This window comes from Netta rufina, assembly GCF_964035555.1.
Source record: "Netta rufina genome assembly, chromosome: 8".
In the NCBI taxonomy this organism is placed as follows: domain Eukaryota; kingdom Metazoa; phylum Chordata; class Aves; order Anseriformes; family Anatidae; genus Netta; species Netta rufina.
In genome coordinates this window covers 20,559,932-20,583,341 of record NC_140131.1, presented here as the reverse complement: position 1 = coordinate 20,583,341, position 23,410 = coordinate 20,559,932, and the positions used below count along the sequence as shown (strand labels likewise).

The following is a 23,410-nucleotide window of genomic DNA, read 5'->3' as shown; positions in this document are numbered from 1 at the left end:
GAAATAAAAACACGTGCATGCACACTGGAAAATCCCACACACTAACTTTTGATGCATCCTTGCAAGGATACTTTCAGTTTTCATTTCTCCAGAGAAAAGGCCATGAAGAAATTGAAGTCTTTGGCATATGCTACATGAAAAGAGTAAGACTACACAATATGTACGTGTAACAGACAGAACAAAAATTGGCTTGGGCTTAAATTTCATGAGATGCTAGTGCCCTCTAGTGTGAGAAAGATTACACAACAGTTTTCATAGGTGTATGTTCATAATGAATGACTGCTCCTGAATTTGTTATTTTTGAAATTCACTTTTGGTTTGTAGTTTGACGCCAGGACTGTTACACAGGCTGAAGATAAATGGTAAAGTTAAGTGACAGGTAGCTGAGCAATATGGCATGACAAGAAGAAAGTATTACTGCATCAGATATTTAAGACCTCTATATCACAAAACAAATAAAATCATCTGAAAACCTCTGTCTCCAAGTGCGACAAAACAGCTATATCAGACAAACAAGTCTGGAAGGCAAGAAGCTGCAATATTTAAATAATAAAATAAAAGCAATAACTTTAAAATGTCATTGTCAGAATGCAATACACAAAGGAGGTCAACTGAAACAGAGAACCAATTGTGAATTCCAGCCAAACACTACAGCTGCTAGGTATTTTTGGGTAGCAGTAGTCCTTGTCTGACCTACCCTGTGCTACACTTCCACAGCTTGGAACAGCCACACACATGCTAGGGTCTTAGTTTGTTTGTTTTAAGAAACTTTGATGGGGCTGATCTGATTCACAACACAGAAAACACTACACGCCTATCGTTATACTCCCAGCCCATACACTGTAATTAAGATTACGTTACCTCCATTAAAAATACCAGCTAAATTCTAAGTGCAGTCCATAAGAAAGGGGAAAAAAAAAAAAAAACAAACACTCCTGTTTGGCTTGCAAACTCTGTTTTTGTCACCGTCTTCCTTTCCTACCCAACTTACCTGCCAGACCATCTCACACAGCACAGTTCTAGCTCCCCCATGCTTCTTTTCCATACCCTGTTCATTTACTGAACAGAAAAGCAAAGAAATGGTTTCTAAAACATGTCGTAATTTTCTTTCATCCAGTGACAGCAGAGGACAGAAATATGAGTTCTCCAAAATCACTTTCAGGCTCTCCCAATGTCCAAAACAGTTTTGTTGTCCCAACTTAATCTTATTCTCTACTGAAAAACTAACCTTTAGCTCATGTTTTTAATCACTCATTATAAAGAAAATTGTCAGTTTGCACAACGTCATCCTACTACACTGCCTATAAACGTATCATACAACACCAACCTTAAGCAAAGGGCTACACCCTTGTCTCACAGATACTTCTGTTCCCTTCCCCTGGGGGTAAAAAGGAACTGGGGAGAAGTGTTTCTAACCAAGGAAAAGTGAAAGCTAACTTTTCCTGGAATCACAGAACTGCGGAATGCTTTGGGTTGGAAGGGACCTTGCAGCCCACCCAGTTCCACCTCTCCTGCAACAGGCAGGGACACCTCCCACTGGCCCAGGCTGCCCACAGCCCCATCCAGCCTGGCCTTGGGCACTGCCAGGGCTGGGGCAGCCACAGCTCCTCTGGGTAGCCTGGGCCAGGGCCTCACCACCCTCACAGTAAAGAATTTCCTCCTTACATCTAATCTAAACATGCCCACTTACAGTTTAAAGCCATTCCCTCTAGTCCTATCCCTAGGCTCCCTGACAGAGTCCCTCCCCAGGTTCCCTGCAGCCCCCTCCAGGCCGCTGGGAGGTCTCCCTGGAGCTTCTCTTCTCCAGGCTGAACAACCCCAACTCCCTCAGCCTGTCAGCCAAAACAAAACAAATCTTGTTTGTTCTGTCAATGGAGTTGGAGCATGCTATCTGCTTCTGTTATGACATAGCAAAACTGGTACTTTTAAAGAAAGTGCCTATGCACGGGATTCAGTGGCCCATCTTGTCTCCTGCTACTAAAACTCCTCTTGTGGTTTGTGTAATAAGAGTATGTTGAAGCTCAGATTTTGAGACTCCTGCAGGAGTGCTAGAACCATGAGGTGCGTAAGTATATAAAAAAATATATATAAGAAAATCACTTAGAAACCCCTGCATTAAAAAGAGGCTGGGATCACAAAAATAAAACATTTGCCAACTAGGCTGTATCATCAAAAGGTGTCCGTGCAATCTTGATTGCGTGCCCATTGCTACCTTATGACATTACCTCTGAATCATTTACAAATACCTCTTCCCACTCTGTGAATACATAGCAGAGGGGCAGAATTAGCTCTGGGCTGCCAGAAACCAGCATTTACCAAATTTACCAACTGCAAAGTTCCAGAACTCACCACATTAGCAGAGCGTGCTTAGGAAAGCTGCACTGCATCTGAGAGCACCATGCTCCTTCCGTAAGGATAAGGAGTTGAGACAACAGTTGTGATCAGTATCTCATTCAAGAGAAATAAAAATCCTAGCAGTGGAATAATCAAGTATTTAGGTTGGTATGCACCCTTCTGCTCCCCACCACTACAAGCAAGGAACAGCACTAGCAGAAAGTGATCGACGCCAGTGTGAAACAAACAACTGCTGAGGCTGCAGCAGTGGGTGTCACTGTTGTCAGTGTGCCCAGTATATCCGATTAGAAAAACTGAATTACATTAAATTGAACTTGCAGTTTTTCTCCTCTTCAGTTTAAATGCCTTTCTGAACACCAAGGCATTCATGAATGTGGAACTCAAAGTTTTATAGGCAGCATGAGACGTGCTTTTAAGCCAGTCTGAAAGCTGGGCTGTTGGATGCCCTAGGCAGTACCTTCCTATTTCTTCATGCCATGTATGCCATATAGTAAAAAGCAACCCAAAAATACTGAAAAAAAAATTTGTCATATGCAAAGAACAAAAATGTCCAGACTAAGCAGGCACAGCTTTCAGTTTTCCTTCACCCAAGGCAGTATTTGGGGACCATTATACCAAGATGCCCAACAGGACACCTGAGCTCAAATCCTTTCCAGTGCAGAATCCAGGGATATTCTTGTCGCAGCATTGGTCAAATTCTAACAGTACTTTGCTTCGTGTGTTTTTCAAAACACACTGTGCAAACAACATTTTAAAATATGACCCTGAAATTACATTAAAAATGCCTCCTAAGGTCAACATCCAGAACTGTGAAGAGCTTTGAGGAAGCATAGCCAGTGTGATTTAGTGAACAGGTCGAGAGTTACGATGATCAACTTCCTCTTTGCTATTATTCATAATGTCTGTACAAAATGCCACTTGTTTTGTTCTCTAATCCCAATGAAAGAACGAAGTGCCTGCACGGACTACGATCAACTAAGAGTGCAAAGCCACTACCAAAGACTTGGTACCAAAGAACTGTAAGACCAAAAGACCTGTTCAAGATGCAATCAAGCTCCTGAGCTCATGGAAACTCACTGGTATTTTGATAAACACTACAGGAAAAAAAAAAAAAAAAAAAAAAAAAAAAGCTAGGAACGGAAAACAAAGAACAGAAATATATTGGGCTTTGCAGTTTTCAATTTCCCATACACATAGCGCAGCCAACCTAGATTTAGCTATTCCATACCATGCCCTCAAGATGCTTCAATGAAACCTTGCAGCCACTGACTGAATTCCAATTCTGGATCTGAGCCTTTGGATTATTAGCAAGAATTGTGTTGTGTTGTGTTTTTTTTCCAGCATTGCTTGGCACTTTCTAAATTAACAGTAATTTTAATCACTGAGCACAAGACAGAAGCTTTCATCTCCTGGGTGCCAAGTCGCATCCTTCTGTCTGGAATCACTTTGTGGAACCACTTCAGCAGCTGGGATGTCTCACCACCCTTCTGATTAGAACTTGGTAAATACAGAGAGCCAATTAATCTATACCTTTTAGCATACGTAGGTACAAGCAATTATGCATTCTGTACACAAATTTCCACCTTACATGAACACCTAGATGTGCTCATGGTTTTAGGTGTTGAGTTCCTGAGTGCTCCTCCAACTCCTGTGCAGCAATTTGAAACAAAACTCTTTGCTAGGTCACAAACAGCCCAACCAACAGAAATCCAACACTAAAAGCATGCAACACTTAAGATACTGCTATTTTAATGCCAATACTTTTGCCTTGATCTTTTTGAAGTACATATTTTTGAAATACCTTTTAGTCTTCCCTTTGTTGAGAGGGACATAGATCACAGTTCCCATCACATCACCGTACAGATGCTGTCACTCAGTGGGGTTGCACAGGACCAGGAAGCGATGCAGAGAATCCCGATGCCCCAACCCGCAGCACGAACACCTTGCATGCCCAGCACACCTCTTGCAGGTCTGTACCAAGCCGGCAGCTGCAAGTTCCTGACGTTGTGCTGTTACGGTGGTGCTGCGTGCCCCCAGCTGCACACAAGCTGCTGCACACCCAAGTTCACTCTGCTTGGAAGTGGTTCAAGTCAGCCTAGGGGCACGCAGGCGCCGGGGAGGGTTGCGTAAAGAAGACAAAGTACACTGGCACACAGGCATGACGGTCACCATGGTATACCTGAACTCGTACCACCTGCCATCAGGGTGAGGGCTGAGCACGTTGTTCTTCCCTGCATTTGGTGCACACACACCTCAGTATGCCTGGAAGACCTGCATAGGTAAGGGCCATGTTGGCACAGAAACGTATTACCTAATAGGAAAGAAACCCCACTTATTTGCTGTATGTTGTCTGCTCCACAACAGGAGAGATTCTGGAAGTGGCACGAGACCGAATGGCAGTAACAAGACATTAGAGGTACTGCAGAAGGGAAAAACCCAAGGCAGTCTGAGCGACCCACCAAGCTTTTAACTCCCTTGACTTCAAGAGAAATGCATGACCTCCTCCTGCCCCAGAAGCCACCGCTCTTTATTACCTCCCGTCAGGCCTCTCAAAGTCCACAGAAGCTACATAAACACAGGTAAAGCTGGAAACATGCCTGAAGATAGCAAGAAAACTTATCACCTTCCTGGGTGACTGCTAAAAAGCAAAACCAGAGATAACTGTTTCAAAACAAAACACACCCTACACCTAAACAAGAACGCCACACACAAAAGCCCCACAACTAAGCAGAAAGTCAGCATGGAATAAGGGAGAGGACAAAATGTGCATCCAACATGGAAAGAAGATTTTCTTAAGTTAAACTGAATTGCACCTTCCTAACTATATTCTTCAGTGGAAGCACTAAAACCAGAAAAGCAAGGTTTCTGCAGAGTAAAAATAGGGATACTACGTGTGTAGTGTTGAACAAAATGAAAGTGCCTTAAACACACTTTTTAACTCAGTGTTCAGCAAGCATGACGGTATTAAGAGGTAATAAAAGATAACAAAATGATAAAAATAGGAACTTTCACGGTAGAAATGAAATAAAAGCTCAAGCAACTCAATATAACTCCATGCTCCTGGAGGAAATTTATCACTGAAAAGCTCAAATCCCAGAGCTAAAACTTCCCATACTAATAAGTCTCCAGTCAGATGTATGAATCTTGACAAAGCACTTGATAAGCTGCCACAACTAGTGAGGACTGAGATAAAAGCCTCCAGTAGAAGACATGCAAGTAGATAATGACATGACGAAATCAGAGATACAGGAGCATAATTTTGAACATTAATATTAGACTAGGAAGAGATTACTAAAGGTTATTCAATATGCAACACCAGTACAAATATTGGGAGAATGATATAACTGAGAAATAGAGGAAAGCAACACAATACAGATGGAATAAAGCATCTGGTAGATAGGAGAATGAACAAAATTCAATCATTACAGAATCATTTGGGATGATACCTGCAAAATGTGTACAAGTCTCAGCACATCATTTGGAAATGACTAATGCTTGCATTAGTTGTAGACAAATACTCAAGCCGATGCATTTCATAAGAGAATGACTGCTCTATTCCATGCAGTTCTGGCCATTCAGCTTTTAAAAGACTTGAACCCAAACGTATGCAGGGAAGGGCTTCCAGGTTGATGGAAGACTCCATTATAGAAGGGGAAACAAGGAGACCTCATCTTGCTTATGCTAACAAACTGAAAGCTGCAGGAGGATACACTTGCTATGTGTAAATAGCAGGAGGACAAACCAAAGGAATGTGAATAAAATTCAAAGTTATGCTTAAAATCAGAATATTGCAACCAGGTTCTTAACAGCTTCTGGAAAACAGTATTAAAATAAACAAAGCCAGAGCTGATAGCTGATTCTAGACTCGTTCCTGAAAGAAATTTTGTTACATGGTGCCTGTGGGAGCAGTGCAGCTCACCCAGTAATGCAGAGCTCTTCCTTCACTGGTTCACAGTCCTGATGCAGACCCAAAGCACCTCCTTCCTCCTCCTCATACATCTCAGCTGCTCAGATGTGTCACACGTCCACTCCTTCCCTAAGCAGCTGGTGCACAACAGTCAGGGTAATATCAGCTGTTTAAGCTCCAACAGATGAAATCAAAATCTACAGAACAGCCACAAACAGAAGAACCTTTTTATCAGGTTTTACAATGAAGTTTGTAAGTACAAAATGATGCTTTGTTGGAACATGGTCTTTAATTTAGATTCCCTTCTCTCACAACAAGTGAGGTTCTCATTCTGTTTTAAGCAAACGCTACCTATATAAATCATTTTCACCATCACGTGTGCTTACATTCTGGACAACAAAGTTACAGTGCTGCTATTGTGCATCTCATACTTCTGAGCTCTAGAAAAAAAGTAAGATAAAAAGACAGAGATAACATTAAGGTAATAGACAGTAAGGCTCTGTCTCAATCGTATCTTACTCAATTTCCAACTATCAAGATGATTTCTTTGTGGTCCTCAATGCTTGCCTCTTCCACTCTTAGGAGCTGGTACATCCCATAGCTTCAATATCCTCAGATGAGATAAAGAAAGCCTCACAGATCAAGGAGAAGCTCTTTCTCCAGGACACAAACTGCTCAGTTACCCAATTCTAGTACAAAAAAAAACAAAACAAAACCAACCAACTATCAGCTTTATCTGTAATCATCTGGCAACAAAGTCCAGCTGAAAGTTTTCTAGAAAGAACTGCACACAGAGGAGATGCTTACTGTTCTGACCTCCGCCGTTCAAAAACAAGCTCTACCCAGTGCAGACAACCGACTGGTAGCCCAGAGTTAATTGGTAGATATCACGGCACAAGGCGCTAGCATCGGTGCACAGCTGCAAACATGAAGTGAACAGAAGAGCCACTGCAAGCGACGAACGGAGTAAGCCAAAAATGTGAACATGTGTTTAGCATGCTATTTGAGTTCAGCCTGGGGTTGTAAGAGGTCTGCTTTCTTTTGACAAAAAGCTCTGTCCAGTGGAGTTTGGGACTTGTAAGATAAAAGCCACGTTCACTAAATAAATAACTTTACTGCGTAAGAACAAGTTTCTGTTCAAAAATTACTTACACATTATCCAGTTCCCCAAGTTGTTTGTTTTGGTTTGGTTTTTGCTTCAGGGATCACTAGCAGCCTCTACTCCAGCTTGTAGCTCTTTAGGAAGGACACTGCACAGAGCAATGTCTTACTCCTTTGGATTTAGCTATTATTTTACAGCTGCCGTCAGAACAGACTGAACATCTTAAGTCACAATGTGTGGTTTGCTTTTCCTCACACACGCCAAGAGGACAAGCATTCGGGAACCAATGGTGTAAGCACAGAAAGTACACTGAGTATATTAAAGTTTCTCCCTCCTCTATCTCCCCCTCCAAAATTCAAGCCTGGTAATAGTTTAGCCTGTTTAAGAAACATTTCTTCAAATGTTTGAAGAAATCCAGGCTTGTTCATTCAGGAACCAGAAGACAATTCCCAAACACACAAAGCAGGAGAAATCACATCCTGGAGACATTTTCGGACGACAGCAGCTACTGACATTTGTTTCCATGAACAAGAGGCACAAAGAGAGCAACTAAAATAAATAGAATGATTTAAACTAGAGCCAGACAGCCTAACTAATGACACAGTTCTACAAGATGACAACCTTGCCATGGCTCGCTTTTCCACGACTCCCACTGCGTGGCCTTGTAGCGATCCATTTTGTTTGCAGACAGAAGGAACAGCGAAAGATTGATGTCGTGCTGATCAACTGGCGTGCAGTTTGCAAAATATTTTTGTTATGGGTTAGATATACAGGCATGGCATCAGGGGAACCAAGGGAAGAATGCATCCATGGACACCACGCTGTGAGGAGGAATCATACTTAAACAAGCACCAGCAGTGTCCTCAGTGCCACCGGTATGAATTTCAGGATCCCTAACAGCCTATCCTTTTCAGAAGTATCCAGATCCACGCTTCTGTTTTGTTTCTGGATTTTACAAACACCACCCTATAGGGAAGAATTACTGTAAACTGTGCATCAGCAACAATACCACAACATAACCCCTGAGAATTCTCTAGAAGTTGCCTTTTTTATGCTTCAGTTTAAGTTTTCTGCCTTTAAAAAATAAAAAATTAAGTTTTAAATAAGACAACAGCGAAAATTCCAGCAGAAAAGGAACATGAAAATGATAATCTACAAACATGCACACATGGGTAGCATACTTCATCTCAGAAGAGAACTGAAGTACTTCACAGAACAGTTTGGAAAATGATTTCAGTACAATTTTCTTTGCAACAGCGTGCAGGCAAGTTCTGAAAACCAGATGACAACTGCCAACAGGAGCTCTTCGTCACTGTCAGTAGGCCGCAGGAGCTGTCACCAGCAGCCACGACAACTCACACACCAAAAGTGCACAGAAATCAGTGATGAAAACTGAAACTGAGGACCTAGACACTGAATATCACGCATGCATGTAAAGCAAGCCCGAATATCCATGCAACTCCGAGTCACCTTCTGTAGACGTTAGGCGGTGCAGTCAGAACAGGGAGCAACCAAAGCAGAAGCAGCACGATGCAGCCATCCTAGGGAGAGCTTTTTAGCAACTAGAGATGACGCAGGACCAACTGCTGCCGAGTAACAGCCGCCAAATCCACACAGCTCAAGACCAGGCACACACACCTGCCTCAACTGCATGCTGCCTTTGTACGACTGGACAAAAAGGCAAAGATTTCAGAGTTATGGGAAAGATGACAAAACCCCTCCCACTGAACAGCCATTGCTGGCGTCGATGAGGAAGAAAATATTGTTGAAAATATTTTACCTCTTTTTTTGTTGTTAAGCCATGACACACTATGTCAGTCCGTTTTAAAATCCAGTTTTCAGAGAGATGAGAGTAATCCTCATCACTAACACCTGTGATGTCAGCATTTCAACTATTTTCCCTTTAATTTTTCACTTCTACCATCTTGCATCTATGTGGAAATTTGCACAGTTGCTACAGAAATGGTGCTAATGGGAAAAACCTACCAGCTTATCCATTACCTGCACTTGGTATGATGGATATGAGGCACAAATACAACAGGCATTTGGGGAAGGGAGCTGGATTTACTGTCTGTGCCGGCGAATTCTGCCTGTGCCATCATCCCGTGTTTGTTCGTAGAAGCATGTCAAGCTTGGTTTGTCCAACTTGTACAAGCAAAAAACACAGCAGTTGTTTACCCATCCAAGCAGCCAGATCTTTTCCATGTTTCTCACTCTCTTCAGAAGAACCTCAGTAAGCAAGACAACTGATAAGTGACTCCACCACCACCAGCTGAATGCTAAATACTTTTCTTCACCCAAGACCAGTCAGTAACAGCTGGCTACCAAAGGACCTGCCTAAAAAATATGAAACATGATAGAGAAAATGCAAATCCATGATAATGCACATGTGTATGCGGGATTTCAGCAAACCAAACACATGTTACTGTCCGGTAATGGGGACCAGGCATGGTCCCCACTTCCACTGCAATCATTTAGAGATGTTTTCATGAAGGAGGCCAATATATTGTTATAAGACTTTATCAGATTTTTCCTTGTTAGCAAAACAGAAACACTAGGTTGCAGAGAGATCTCATCTCATTAGATACTCAAAGCAGACAAACTTACTTGAAAGTGTGAAGTTCTGGTAAAACCATCTCATTGCTTGTACAATGACAAGAGTTGAAGCACCAGAAAAAATAAAAGCAATTTCAGGTAAATGGATAGTATAAATTAGAGCCCTGCTGGAGCTATTTCTAAGCCATCTACCTACATTATTGATGAAAGTATTTGTTCTAGAGAAACAATGACATAATAAATACCTACATAGTTTGTAGAACTTGTATAATTGATGGAGAATACAACATTTTCCAGAAGACATCAAAAAGACATCAAGACGTAACACAAGCACTAATTTGAAGAGCAGAGCTGGCAAAGCACGGGATCCAACTAAGCAAACCCATTTGTGTACCTCTAATAGCAGGAAAGGCAAGCCTCGCATTCTCGATTAAAAAACAAGGGGAAAAAAAAAAGAAACTGCAGGAGAAAGATAAAATGGTGGAATTCTTCACAGCGTGTGACAACTCTAAACCAAGCAGGGACCAAGGAAATCAAATATTTTCTCCAGGTACTTCCTAAGGAGGTATAGGGACATTATTTTGTTTGAGCCATGCTTCAAATAAGGAATGGAAAAATCATTAGCTGCTAAAGGAGCATACACCCTTCTGCTCGACACTGGATTTAATGGCAATAAGATGAACATAAGAGGAAAGCAGAACCCAAACCTGGACACACTTCACTGGTGTTAGAGAAGTTAAGGCACAAGATGCACACACACACAGCTGATCAGCCTGCATGGTTTCCGAGGCACAGAAAAACTGTAGGCCCTTTTGCTAAGGGATGGACAAGCATCTTCTTCCAGATCACACACAGCATGGGAATTCCCACAATTTTTATATGCCTCTATGTACATGACAAGTGATGACAGTGTCAGCATTCACCGGATTTGTTTTTTTTTCCAGCATTTCAGAGTCAACTTCCAGCTCAATTACTCCACACAAGAGCAGCATTCCCATATGCCTTCAATAGAGTCCATCAAGATGGGTTTTTAAGATTATTCCTGCACTACAAGCTCAGTAATTTCACAAGTGACACTCTGTCCAAATTCTACTTGGAAATTTTAAATATTCAGTAGATGATTAGATAATTATTACTCAAAGATATCCTTCAGGCTAAGATGTGCAGCTGTCTCCATTTCTGCCAGATCAATGGATGCAGGCATTAAAAATTGATTCAATTACAGAGATGTGCAAGCTGAAAACTTGGATTCAGGAGTAATGATAAGAGAGACTGTAGACAACGTAATTTTGGTACAGGTTTGGAGGAGAATGGTGCTTTGAATGCAAACACACTGTTTTACAGCAGGTATCGCTTCATTCTTAAGGAACTCATGCTGTTTAACTAAGACCACAATTACATTCATCTTTATGTTAATCTTTGTAACTGATAAAAAGTAAATCTTGAATGCTACATTTCATGGAAGTTCACATCCTGAGGTGGCAGGGTGTCACAAATAAGAGAACAAACACAGTTCTTATGTGACCATTCAGTGATATTAACTGTATCTTTAAAAGTTTTACACTGACACCCTCAAAAAATAAACAAACAAAAAACCACTACAAACTGCTACTTCAGTTGCTACTGAGACCTGGAATCTCTGATCTTGGCACACTGATCAGTAAATGTTTTGCTTTTCTTCCTAGGATCCTCAAAACCAGCACAGTGCTAGAACAAAGGAGTGGTGCAGACCTCGGGGAATTCACAGCTGGATGAAAGCAGAGATCCTCGCATCCTAAAACGTTTACCAGGTAAACTTGGCTGTTCTCTAGCAACTTCTGGCAGGACGGCTGTAAGAGGTCTGTCCTACATTTTGCACAGCTTGGTCAAAACAAGTATTTTCAATATCACACAAGATTCACTTGGAATAGGAAGAAAACCACAGAAAATGCCACAGATCTCAAATGCAGATCTCAAATTTTAGAAAAATCCAAGCTACAACTAATTTGGTGAGAAAAATTAAAAGCCTAAAGATCAGATACGTTTTTCTACTGCTCAAAAGAACACTTCAAGACAGCACTGAAACACCCCAATTTATTAAAGCCATTCATTTTAGGGAACCACTATCTGCAGTCTCTCCTGTTTGGGTGAATTATCACCTTATTTTTCTTCATACAGACTGACAATTTGTTCTCCCACTTGGTACTACCAGCGAGGAAGTTGCCTCTTCCCTGTTAAGAGAACAGCTGACCGAGGCAGTATCTCGGCTGCAGTTTGGGAACACCCCATCCCTGTAATCGGTGTCAGACTGAGCTTGCCAAGCCAGGAAGGTTCATTTTCATCACGAATGTTATGGAAACATAAACGAGAGGCAACCACCTCAAAGGCACTGCTAGTATCTTCCCGAAGAAGAACTCAGCAAGCAGCTAGCCACAATAAGGTCAGGGTGTTTCTGGCCAGTGGCACACTCTGGCAACAGCTTTACCACTTCAAGGCTAAGAGATGCAAGAAGTCACACCGCCTCTGAGACAACGGGGGAAAAACAGCCTTGTGAGAAGAGCACAGACACAGCTACCATTTGAAACACGGTGTCCATATAATGATTTATAAGGCAGCTTTCTGACCCAGCAAAGTGGAGCAGGGTTCCCCAGCAGCGCTGCACAGGGCTGATAACCGCTGTCAGTGTGAGGGGCTCGCAGGCGGCAGGGCTGCTCTCTCTCCGGCTGCTGTGGCCAGCTTTATCGCCAGGCACGTGGCAGCAGCTCACTCGGGGACCCAGCAGCACGCTGAAGCCAGCCCCAACCAAAAAGAGGAACATAACTTGTGAGTGGCGCCTCCAGCAGAGGGAAGGCTCCTCTGTCTCTTCTGAGATGTAGTTACTGATTTTTGAGGATCGCTACTAGAAAATGTTGGCCTTCTCTGCATTAGCAGAGATGCCAATTATGAGTTCCAAAACACTGCAATTTTCTTCCTGTAAGCAAAGCACTTCAATCAATATTAGGAGATTCGTAAGTAGAGAAAGCCACAAAGAACTACCGAGCAGCTGGCCTAATGATAAGATCCCAGCACCACACCCCAGCGCCCCAGGGAGAAGAGATGTCCAATTCCATTAGCGACGTGGAAGCAAACAGGGAAAGCAGACACCAGAGAAGGAGACAGACTGGCAAGAAAACTTCAGCTGCCGAAGCCCATCGCTGCTCCTCATCGTCAGTCCTTCCTCACCCCGACAAGTACCACCACGAAGACATCTGTGAGGTTCAGTGCCAGCCCAGAAAGCTGTCACCCAGCAGCCACACCGACTCCAACACAGCCCCAGTCAGCAAGGGAAGCCTTCTTCCCTGCTCCCCAGAGAGATATCCCTCCTGGAGGGTAACTTCATCGCTGCCCGATCCTGGTTCTGCACTTAAGACTCTCTCTTCATGAAAAGAATACGTACAACCATGGATACTTTAAATAAATCATTGAAATACTTCAAGAAAATCATTTAAAAACTAGCTTTTTTCTCTCCAAAGAAGGTACAGCTGAAGTAAGTACTTCAAGCCTTCAGCTTTTCTACAATATGCCTTTGTTTACAAACAAGGGATTTAATGAGAGTTAAATAAGGGTGCAACAGCTCAGCAAGACTTTTTCATATTAGATGCTTGCACTGTTTTTAATCAAACAAGCTTCTGTTTTTAGCTATATCACTCAACATGGCCAAGCAGATTTTATGTTCATCCATCTAACTTAGCATAAGAAATCTCTCTGAATTATTACATCGCTACTGTATAAAGTCTATATTAAATGACTTTTCTATCACAACAGATTTCACATTTTCCTCAGCTACCCTTTCCAGAAGTTTAGGCCCAGCAACACACTTTCAGTTAATGCTTTTATCATCCAATTAATTATGAAATTGAGATAAGAATTACTCCTAATCCAAATGGTCATCCCCAAATCACGAATGCATACGCCTTTGTTACTGCAAACCTGCACTGGATGAAGAGCTCATACCTCCTTTAGAAGTCACAGTGTGGACGTGCAAGAAGCACCCCCTGCGAGCACATGCTACAGCCTCCACACCCACAGGCTCTGCAGGTTTGTCCCTCAGCTCCCCACCTCCCCAGGGCAGGCACTCCACCTCTCTGACAAACCCCAATACTTTGGTGAGTGTCCCTGGGTGCCTGGCACAATGCCATCCTACGTTCTTTACAGGTGTGTGCACTGTTTGCGCATCGTGCATATAGTAACACACGGGTGGTCCTTTCTCACCTCCTAGTCCTACAGCAGTGGTTACCCAAAAGAGAAGAAACTAAAGCAGTTCTCCTGTTAATAAGAGACACCCAGAAACTGTTCGATACCAGCAAACTGCAGTCCCTGAACACTAGCTCAAACCCAGACTGATGTGAATACTTCTGCTGAGAGAAGTTACGTTACCTTCCCTGAAACGTGAACCAGGTCTTACAGAAGAAACTTCTCCGCTACTAAGCCAGCTTCAGAGAAGAGTAAAGGCTGATTTTTCAACAGGATTAAACACAAGTCACAGCATGAAATGCAGTTTGAGCTCAGTCATTACACAGGCAGAATCCACATTAAAAAAAGCCAGCAAGTTAATTAAGTGCAAGGGCAAGCCATTACACGCAGGCACTGCGGAAGCTGTCTGCACGCAGGTCCTAAAGCACACCACCTGCGTACGAAGAGCTGCTGCTCTTCAAAGGTAAAAAAAATAATGCTGTACCTCAAAAGTAGTTTTTCCACTTCTTTAATATGCCTTCAACTTCATACAACATCGTACATCTGGAACCTGCCTCAAGTGAAAACAGCATTGACTTTTTTTTGTTTGTTTGATCTCCTGACTACAATTCAGTTAACATCACTTTCCTCTCCAAATTCCTTTTGAGGTATTCTGGGTAGACACTTTGAACTCTTCAATACACATTGTCAGTCTAGTTACACAATTTCCACAAATAAACTTCCTGCCAGCACAGTTAGATCTACACAACAACATTACACGGTATTAAAAATAACCAAACAATCTCAATTTCATACTGTGATTAAATTTGTGCTGTTACATTTGGCAGCGCTGCAATGAAGACCTTGTCCAACCTACCACAAAACAAGCTTGCTTAAAGCAGAATTGAAGATCTGCTATTACCAGGACTAGAAAAAGCACACACTAGAGCAAATCAGAAAGAAAATTACCGTGCACTAGTAGCGAGAAGAGTACTGCTGGCAAGGCATTTCACTACGAACAGCAGAATTCATTATCGAAGGGTTGTCTGGCAGAATCTGTTCCAAACTGATCCAAAACAGGCTCAGGTTTGGGGTGTGGATGTAGAGGATTAGGAGGAATCGTGTCATCGATAGGGCAATCAACCAAAGCATGGTTAGCCAGGCACTTTTCAAACAAGAAACAGCAAAAAAGTTTCTACTGTAGAGGGACACTGGCTAGCATTGCAGAAATAGAACAGAAAGCAGATTCATTTGAAACCACACACCTGACATCACCCAAGCACTATTATTTCTGAAAATAATAATAAAGCCTTATACCCAGCTGCTGTCCATCCTCCTCTTATCTTCAGGCAGTCCTGCAGGGCCTGGGCTTCTATCTAACCCAACGCACACCTCGAGTTTCTGGCTGCGCACTGTCTGCTACATCCACAGTTCTCAGAAACACAGGATGAGTGGTTAGCTAGGAAATCTTACTAATTGTTCAGTAATTTAGCCCTCTGATCTCCAGGAGGTACTTGCAGATCACCTCAACTGTAAGGGAGGACTAAACTCAATAGATTCGACTGATCTTGTTCCAAGAGGCATGTTGGAAAGGAGTAACACACATTTCCATACAGTTCTGATCAGGAAGCATCCCGCAGTTATTTGAAGATACTTAGAGGCAGGCCTGACAACTGACACCAAATCCAATTGGTCATTGTAAAAATATGCGACTGGTATTCTAAACAGAGTGACGGCTTCCACAACAGGGGGAGCTGCCACTACTCAGGTGTACTTACCAATAAAGCAAATGGAAAAAGTGGCTGGTAATCAAAGACAAGGCTGTTGGCAGGGTGGCCAGAGTTGCTAGCAATAGAAGCAGAGTTCAGGTGCCCTTTAACCACGCAGAGAAAGTTAGTTCTGTGACAAAGCAGGGCTGGAAACACAATGACTATGAGTCATCACTAAGCACACGCTTTATCAATACACCTCATGATATTAGAGTTACTAATTAGTGACGGCACAAAACAGTGATGCATTAATAGGAAAAAGAGTAGTCCAAATCGTTGGCCATCTTTTCTTTTATTGATTTAGGACTTCAAACTATTTATGTGTATTTTCAAATCCAAGATGTCCACCTAGAACTTAACGTGTAAGTTGATTGCAGAGTTTTTCAGAAACCACAAAAATACTTTGAAGGCTTCAGGATTAGTCTTTGGCTGGTTGGACAGATGGCTCTGTTACCAAGTTTCCAGTAACACCAGCAGCATTCCCTACACACTCCACCAGCCTACTGAAAAAGGTGCAACAGTTGTAAACTTGAGCTCTACTTCAAAGTGATTTTCCAAAACACTGCAAAGATTCTGCAATGCCGCAGGTGTTTCTGCATAGCATCCCACAGAACCTCAGGTCACACAGCTGAACGGAACTGAGATTTTTCCCAAGTCCCCAGATTTGCAGACCCAGACAGGGATTCAGGACAGAATGCAGCTTGTGCTCTAATAGCAGGAATGAATGCTCCACAAGCTGAGCTATAACCAAAGGGACAAGCGATCCACTTACTGATTTCAGCTGGCTTATGGGAACTTCGATTTGGCATTTGCCAGCTGTCTCTACCCCAATCGCTGTTTTCCATTCCTTTCTCTGCCATGACAGCAGCACAAGATTTTGTACAGCTGTAGACTAAACAGCTTGGAGGAGGGAAGGGAGAAGAAAAAGATTAATCTTCTTAGCTAGTTAGGTTCCCTGACACAGTACAACCTACTAGTATTTCTGCCAAAACAGACAGCATGAGAAGTGAGCAATCAAGAAAAAAAAAAAAAAAGCTGCCACTGAAAAAAGCATCTGAGGTCAAAACCTAATTTCAATTACAAACCAATCTCAATTGGTTACAACCATGGAGGACCCCAACTTTATCAACAAGTCACAGAACTCAGCAGCAGAGTTTAAAAAAAAAAAAAAAAAAAAAAAAAGTTTGAGGTTTATATAAAACTAGCAAGTCAGAATTCCACCTGTGCCTCTTACATGCCTCTTCAGATGCAAGAAACTAAGACATGAAGCTCACAAAGAAAAACTTTGAGAACTGAGACTTTAAGCTTTTCATTGGAGGCTTCAGTCTGCCCATATGTTAATCTGAGAAGCTTCTATCAGAGCAGAACATGTGCTGTACTAACCCCATTTATTCACTTATTGGTCCAACTCCAGTAACTCTGTACCATTATACTGCTACCTCCGAACCTAAATGAAAATGTAATGCTATAGTTTAGGCAATTATCCCAAACCCTGTGCACCTTAATAATGTGATAAAAGCAATCTAATTTACAAATTGCATTAAGACCACTTTCTCAGGACCTCTGCCAGTTTTTATCCAGCCACCATTATCTAAGAAATACACCTTCAACTTTTAAAACAAGATCAATATTCTTTTTCCCCAACATGATCAATCTGAGTCAGTCTCAACGAGGAGAGCAAATTCCATAGGCTTAAAGCTGTCCCTTAATGAATAATGAGGGAGGCTCAAATCAAACAGCTTTTAATGCCATCCTACTACAACACTGGTCAGAGACTTGACTCTTAAATAGCCAGTCCTAGGTCGCTTCAGACTTAATTGATTGCAGGCAATACCACAGCTCCATTAGGAGGAAGAGATAACACCTACATATCCCCAAGCAGCAGTGCTACTGACTCCCAAGCAAACAAGATGTTCTGCACCAGGTGCTGCAAACATCTAAATTGCTTTAAAAAAGGTGATTCACCATGAAAGGCAGCACCTCAAACTTCTCTGCACCCTGCACTGCGCGCTTCTTGGCTCCCTCTCTGAGCATTTTGGCCCTCAGACAGCCGATGGACATCCAGTATAGGCAGCACAATGAAGTAAATGGAGAACTCCCAGAAATGACCTGTCAGGGTGACCACGTTTCAGCAGGGGACACCAGCAAGCTTAACCACCACTCTTACTCCATGCAGTTTCTGTTTATCCCCAGCATGCTGTTCTTTCTTCCTTAACTGACCCACGCTTAGCCCCCAAGTTATATTTCATTCCTTGCACCAAGAACTGCTTTAACGATCTAGAAAACAACGGCAAGAGGGGCAGTGACAGCTTCTAGCCAAGCTAGTCAGCTCTCATCAGGTTAGGATGTCCCTATTTTTTACTCAAAGATTTAAAAAACTGCTTTGACTGCTTCAATATGAGTGCTGGAAACAACAGGAGTCACCAGAGGGCACTAACACTTTCACCTAATGGCAAATGCACTCTTCAATTAGGAAGGCTGATAATTACATCCACATCATCATGTATATTTTATCTGGATTGAGCCTCAGCCAGCTTGTTCTAATCCACGTTCAAATCTCAACCACATGCTGATGAAGCAGTGGGCTACATCAAGTGCTGCGGTCGCACCCGCGATCCATGGGGGAGACGCAGAGTCTCCCCAGACAGACCCAAGGAAACAGAGGCGGCACATGCCTCTCCCAGCTCCCCTGCCATCTGAAGCTTACATTGTCTATTCAATGTGTTTGTATGTAAACACACACAAAAAAAAAACATCTGAAATAGGCAAGGGGAATAGATCGCAAGTCCTACACCTCAAAGAAACAAAATGAACAGCTATTCTTAAGAGTTGGCACCAAGGCAAATCCTACTTTAGGGGACTGCAAGCATTTTCTTCCTTCAAAGGGACTAAAAAATAGAGGGGCTTTCAATTTAACAGCAAGCAACAACAGATGCGTTGCTCTCTCCAATCTGGCATCAGGAACTGTCACGATAGATGCTTTAACGAAAGAGGTTGCTCTTCACAACTGAGGAACGAGCAGGTTTTAAACCACCAAGATTACACGTATATGAGGCTAACAAGTATTTCCTGATGTTTGGACAGAGCAGCTCCTCAGCTTCTTGATGCCGGGCAGAGATACACTGCAGCACACCCTGAGATCTTCTGCAGCGGGAACCTTCAACTTGTGGATGCAGCTGATACAGCCCGAGAGACGGAGCACAGCCGGGTGGGTACAGCCCTACAGAAATTAAGGCAAAGCTGCCGCGGTCTGCAAGGCGTACAGCTTCTTTTTTGCCAGCATTACTGCCATAGGGTTTTACCCATGCAGTCATTATTGTAGTTGGGACTGCAAAGCAACACGGACATGAGAAGCAAAAGGGAATCCTGTCCTTACAGAAAGGCACAGAGGAAGCCCGAAGGCTATCGCCCCTCTGTGCTGAGGTTATGGCCACAGAAAACCAGAACTTATAATAAAGATAGGATAGCAAGGATTTTGAGATATCTCCATGAGCTCCAGAAGACACCGTTTGTGCTGTATGACAGCCTACAATCCACCTGGAAGCCCTGAAGGAACTCTGATAAGACCAGCTGTGACTGCACTCGAACACGACAAATCTCCGAATGCAACTGAGGAAAACTGCATTTCAACATATTCCCCACTGGCCCTTCACCGTATTATTTGTTGTACTTTAAGGTTTAATGCATGGGTTGGTTTTTCTCGTTAAACTCCCCTATAAACTGAAAACACGGGACAGGAGGCTGCCTCTCCCTCCCTCAGCTGTGCTCAGCCAGCAAGCAGGTTCAATGACTCCCGCTTACACCACGCTGACCTGAGGAGTCCCAGCAAGCAGCTCCGATGTTCAGAACGCACCATGCTGCCGAGCACGTCCTCCCCTTCAGCAACTCCCAGCCACCCTCACCCGACTGCAGGTGTCCTTTCTGCTGGGCAGGACACGGGATGATACCAGCTTGCCCACAGGAGGGGCTCTAATGCCAGTTCCCCCAGAGTCCTACAGGGCTCTTAAGGATCTCAGTGCCAGAAAAGAGTTGCAGCCACACATCTGCACATCCCGGTGACCTGAGTGTGTACAGAACCCCTACTTCAGATACCCAATGGTAACATTAAGGTCTCACTTCAGCACTCTTCTGAGGTGGTGAGTTCACAAATGGACAAAATGTGGATCCCACAAAGCTCTCACTGTGCAAGAAATACTAGCCATGCACACATACTACGGGACGGTTTCTACTGCAGCAGTTCCTGGTATCTAAATGTAAAGGTATTTACATGAATGCCCTCTTACTTTAAAATAGTATTTTTAAGTACCTTTTGTAACTTTACCCCTTCCAAGAGCTGTAAAACAACACTCAAACCAGAAATACACCGTGCCTTTGATGTCTTACAGTTAGACAAAACGCAACTACGCTCCCCACCCTTCAAGCAGGTTTCAGCTCAGCTTTATTTATTGAATGAAAGGAGGAGCCCAAATGACTCAGCTCCAGGGAAGTATAAAGGAAAAGATAAATCCCTAATCTCAATGAAAAGAAAATAAGGAAGAAACTAAGATGGAAGCATGTCTTCATCAATGCAAATCTTTTAATATTCAAACGTATTTCAAGCAGAGCATTAGCACACGTAGATCGTTAGCTTTCCTGGAGTCTTCTGTCTGTCTTAAGAGTTTAAAATCAAAGTTTACTCAATTAGCTGAAGCTAAGAAGTTTGTCCTGTAGCTTCATGTTTGGTCACTGGTGCTGTGCAGCACCAAGATCAAAAAAATATCTAAACAGGGATTTTTGATCTACATGGTCACCGGCAAGTCCAGTGCGGAACAGAAAAGACGTCCCCAAAAATTCTGAACAAAGGCAATTTTTATAGGAAAAAAACTGACAGTAAACAGGATAACCTCGTCAAGAGCATGTTTGTTTATTTTTCCTCCACTAACTGAGGGAGGAATCAAACACAACTTCTCAATATCCAGCCAAAATAACTTACGAGTTACAAGTATTTCACAAGGGGGCCAACAGACTCCAAGCAACTGCTGTACATCTTCCACATGCATTTGCAGACGACTGCTCTTCCCCTACCTCAGACACACCACACTAGCGTTTCTGTGCAGAATAAAGTGCCTTAAAGTGCCTTGCTGGGAAGAATATTTAAGTCCAGACTAGCAGGAGTGTTTCTTTACATACACTCGAAACTCTAAATACAGATGTCACCAGAGGGCACTCTTTCAATTCAAGCGACCTAGCTTAGCAAACTTCTCAGGAAGACTGCAGGCAGGGATGTGCAGAGGCTGTACAAAGTAGTAATTCTGCTTCTGCAAGACATTTCCCTAAGAAAATACACATAAATCAAATGTAAATATTTCTCCCAGAAAAGTGAAGTATTTCTCGTAGAAGCCAGAAGCACTGCTAAGACCACAAGCAATAATCAACTTCTGTACTTTCCTCCACCGTGCACTTGCTGGTATCTATTCATTCCAACAGTTTTGGCACCTGTGTGGAGCGGATCAGTTTATGGAAAGCAGGACCCAAACCAGTACAGATCATGCAGAGGCACCCATGGAAGTCCTAAGACTATCATATCGTGGTCTAAATCTTGCAGTGATAGAGGAAAAAAGAGACGTGCAGCGAAAGCTTACTCTACTGCTTGCTGTTCTGTACCTGATGTTTTCTTAAGATGGCCAAGAATTAAACCATTTGCATGAAGATAATATATGGGCATCGGCAACATCAGTAGTTATTGATCTATGGTCCATGTTTTATTTCTATAGGACTGCTGAGACCTAAAAAAGATTTTTTTTTAAATCCTGTCAAGATGCAAGCCTGCCAGGTGAAACGTGACCAACCACTAAAATCAAAACAGGTCTACACATAAAAAAAGGTTGCAAACCACTTCTCATGTGAATAGAAATATGGTACTAGTGTCTGTTTTGTTTAGAAACAAAACACCAACAGAATACTACTGAAATCAAGCCTGATGCACAGGCAGAAAATTATAAGAAAAAAAAAAAACACATGGTGCATACCACGGCAATTTCCAGTCTTGAAAGAAATTGAGAAAACAGATTCACAAGACACTGAGTGACTATGAGCACCTATCCCATTTGGCAAAGTCCACACCTCTTCCATATGCAATAGCAAAGGCCCTTGGTTTATCACAGCAGTGGAAGCGGTGGGGGAAAAAAAAACAACAAAAACAAGCCCTGTGCAAAGGCACCTTTTGTCAGCACGGGGATGCCTCAAACAAACAATCCCATGCGCAGAATTTCACCAGGCGGTAACTGCTGGTGAACACACAGGTGCTTGAAACTACCACCTATCATCACTGCTCATCTCGGTTTAAAACATATCACATCGTGGCTTTTCCAGCATCTGCTGCCGGGAAGGGCCCACACCGAAGGTTTTTGCTGCCAGACGAACACCCCCTCCCTGTCCCTGCTGTGTGGAGGGGCCGCCTGCCTGCTGTGCGAGCACCCCGGCCCCCTCCTGTCACCGCAACTCCCCCCAGACCCAGGCCACGGCCTGCGGGGACGGAGAAAGAAGGCACGATAACGATGATAATGAAGGGTAACGATGGCAATAAAGGCAGAGAGGGGAGCGCCGGCCGGGCCCCCCCGCCCCACAGCCCTCCATCTTGCGGCGAGGCCGCCACCGCCCCACAGCCGCTGACAGGGGAGGGGGCCCCGCCGCCCCCGGCCCGCGGGGGAGGGCGCCTGGCCGCGTGTCTGCCCCTGTGTCTGTCTGTCTGTCCGTGCATCTATCTGTCTGTGTGTCCATCTGTCTGTCCGTGTGCCCGTTCCCCGAGGGGAGGCAGGCTGCGGGCAGGGCTCGGGGCTCCCGGCACCGTGTGGAGCCGGGCAGAGGGGTGCCGGGACCCTCCCCGGATCTGGGAGGGGACGCGGCGCCTCCAATCCCCGGCCGTGAGCGCTGCCGGGCCCGCCGCGCCGCCGGGCGGGGGGAAGCCGCCTGTTTCTCCTCCTCCTCCCCGCAGCCGGACAATGAGCCCCGCCGCGGCTCCCCGCGGAGGCGGGCGCCGGCTGCCCGGTCCCCTCCTCCTCCTCCTCTCCTCCTCCTCCTCTCCTCCTCCGCGCCGCGCCGCGCCTCACCTGCGAGCGGGGCCGGGCCGGGCCGGGCTGAGGGAAGGGCTCTGGCTGCGGGCTGCGGGCTCCGCTCCGCTGCCGCCTGCGCCGGCTCCGCGCGGGGGCCCCGCCGCCCGCCCTCGCCTCACGCCGGGGCGGGAGGAGGCAGAGGGAGGCGGGAGGGGGGGGGGGGTGCCCGCCCCGCCGCTTCCCAGCGCGCATGCGCGCCGAGCCCTCCCGCCCCGCCTCCTCGGCCTCCCGGGGTGGCGGCGCACGCGCCGCCCTCAACGGCTGGGCCGGGCCGGGCGCGAGCCCCCGCCTCAACCGCCAAGCAACGGCCGGGCGCCGCGCGCGGGTTGCCATAGCGACGGGGGGTGGGGGGCTCGCTGTGAGGGGAGCCGGCTGGAAACTTATTAGAGTAATTAACAGGCAGCCTTCACACACACACACACACGGTGCTTCCCAAACA

At 44.3% G+C, this 23,410-nt stretch overlaps 1 protein-coding gene across 1 annotated transcript in view; it reads right to left on the bottom strand.

Annotated features, from left to right (window-relative positions):
- The window catches only part of RALGPS2 (Ral GEF with PH domain and SH3 binding motif 2), a 113,681-nt gene extending 90,611 nt beyond the window's left edge, over positions 1-23,070 (bottom strand). The window contains exon 1 of the mRNA XM_084291092.1: positions 22,969-23,070. The gene's annotated coding sequence lies outside the window, so the exon portion shown is untranslated. The remainder of the gene's footprint in view (positions 1-22,968) is intronic.
- Between the last annotated feature and the right edge of the window lie 340 nt (positions 23,071-23,410).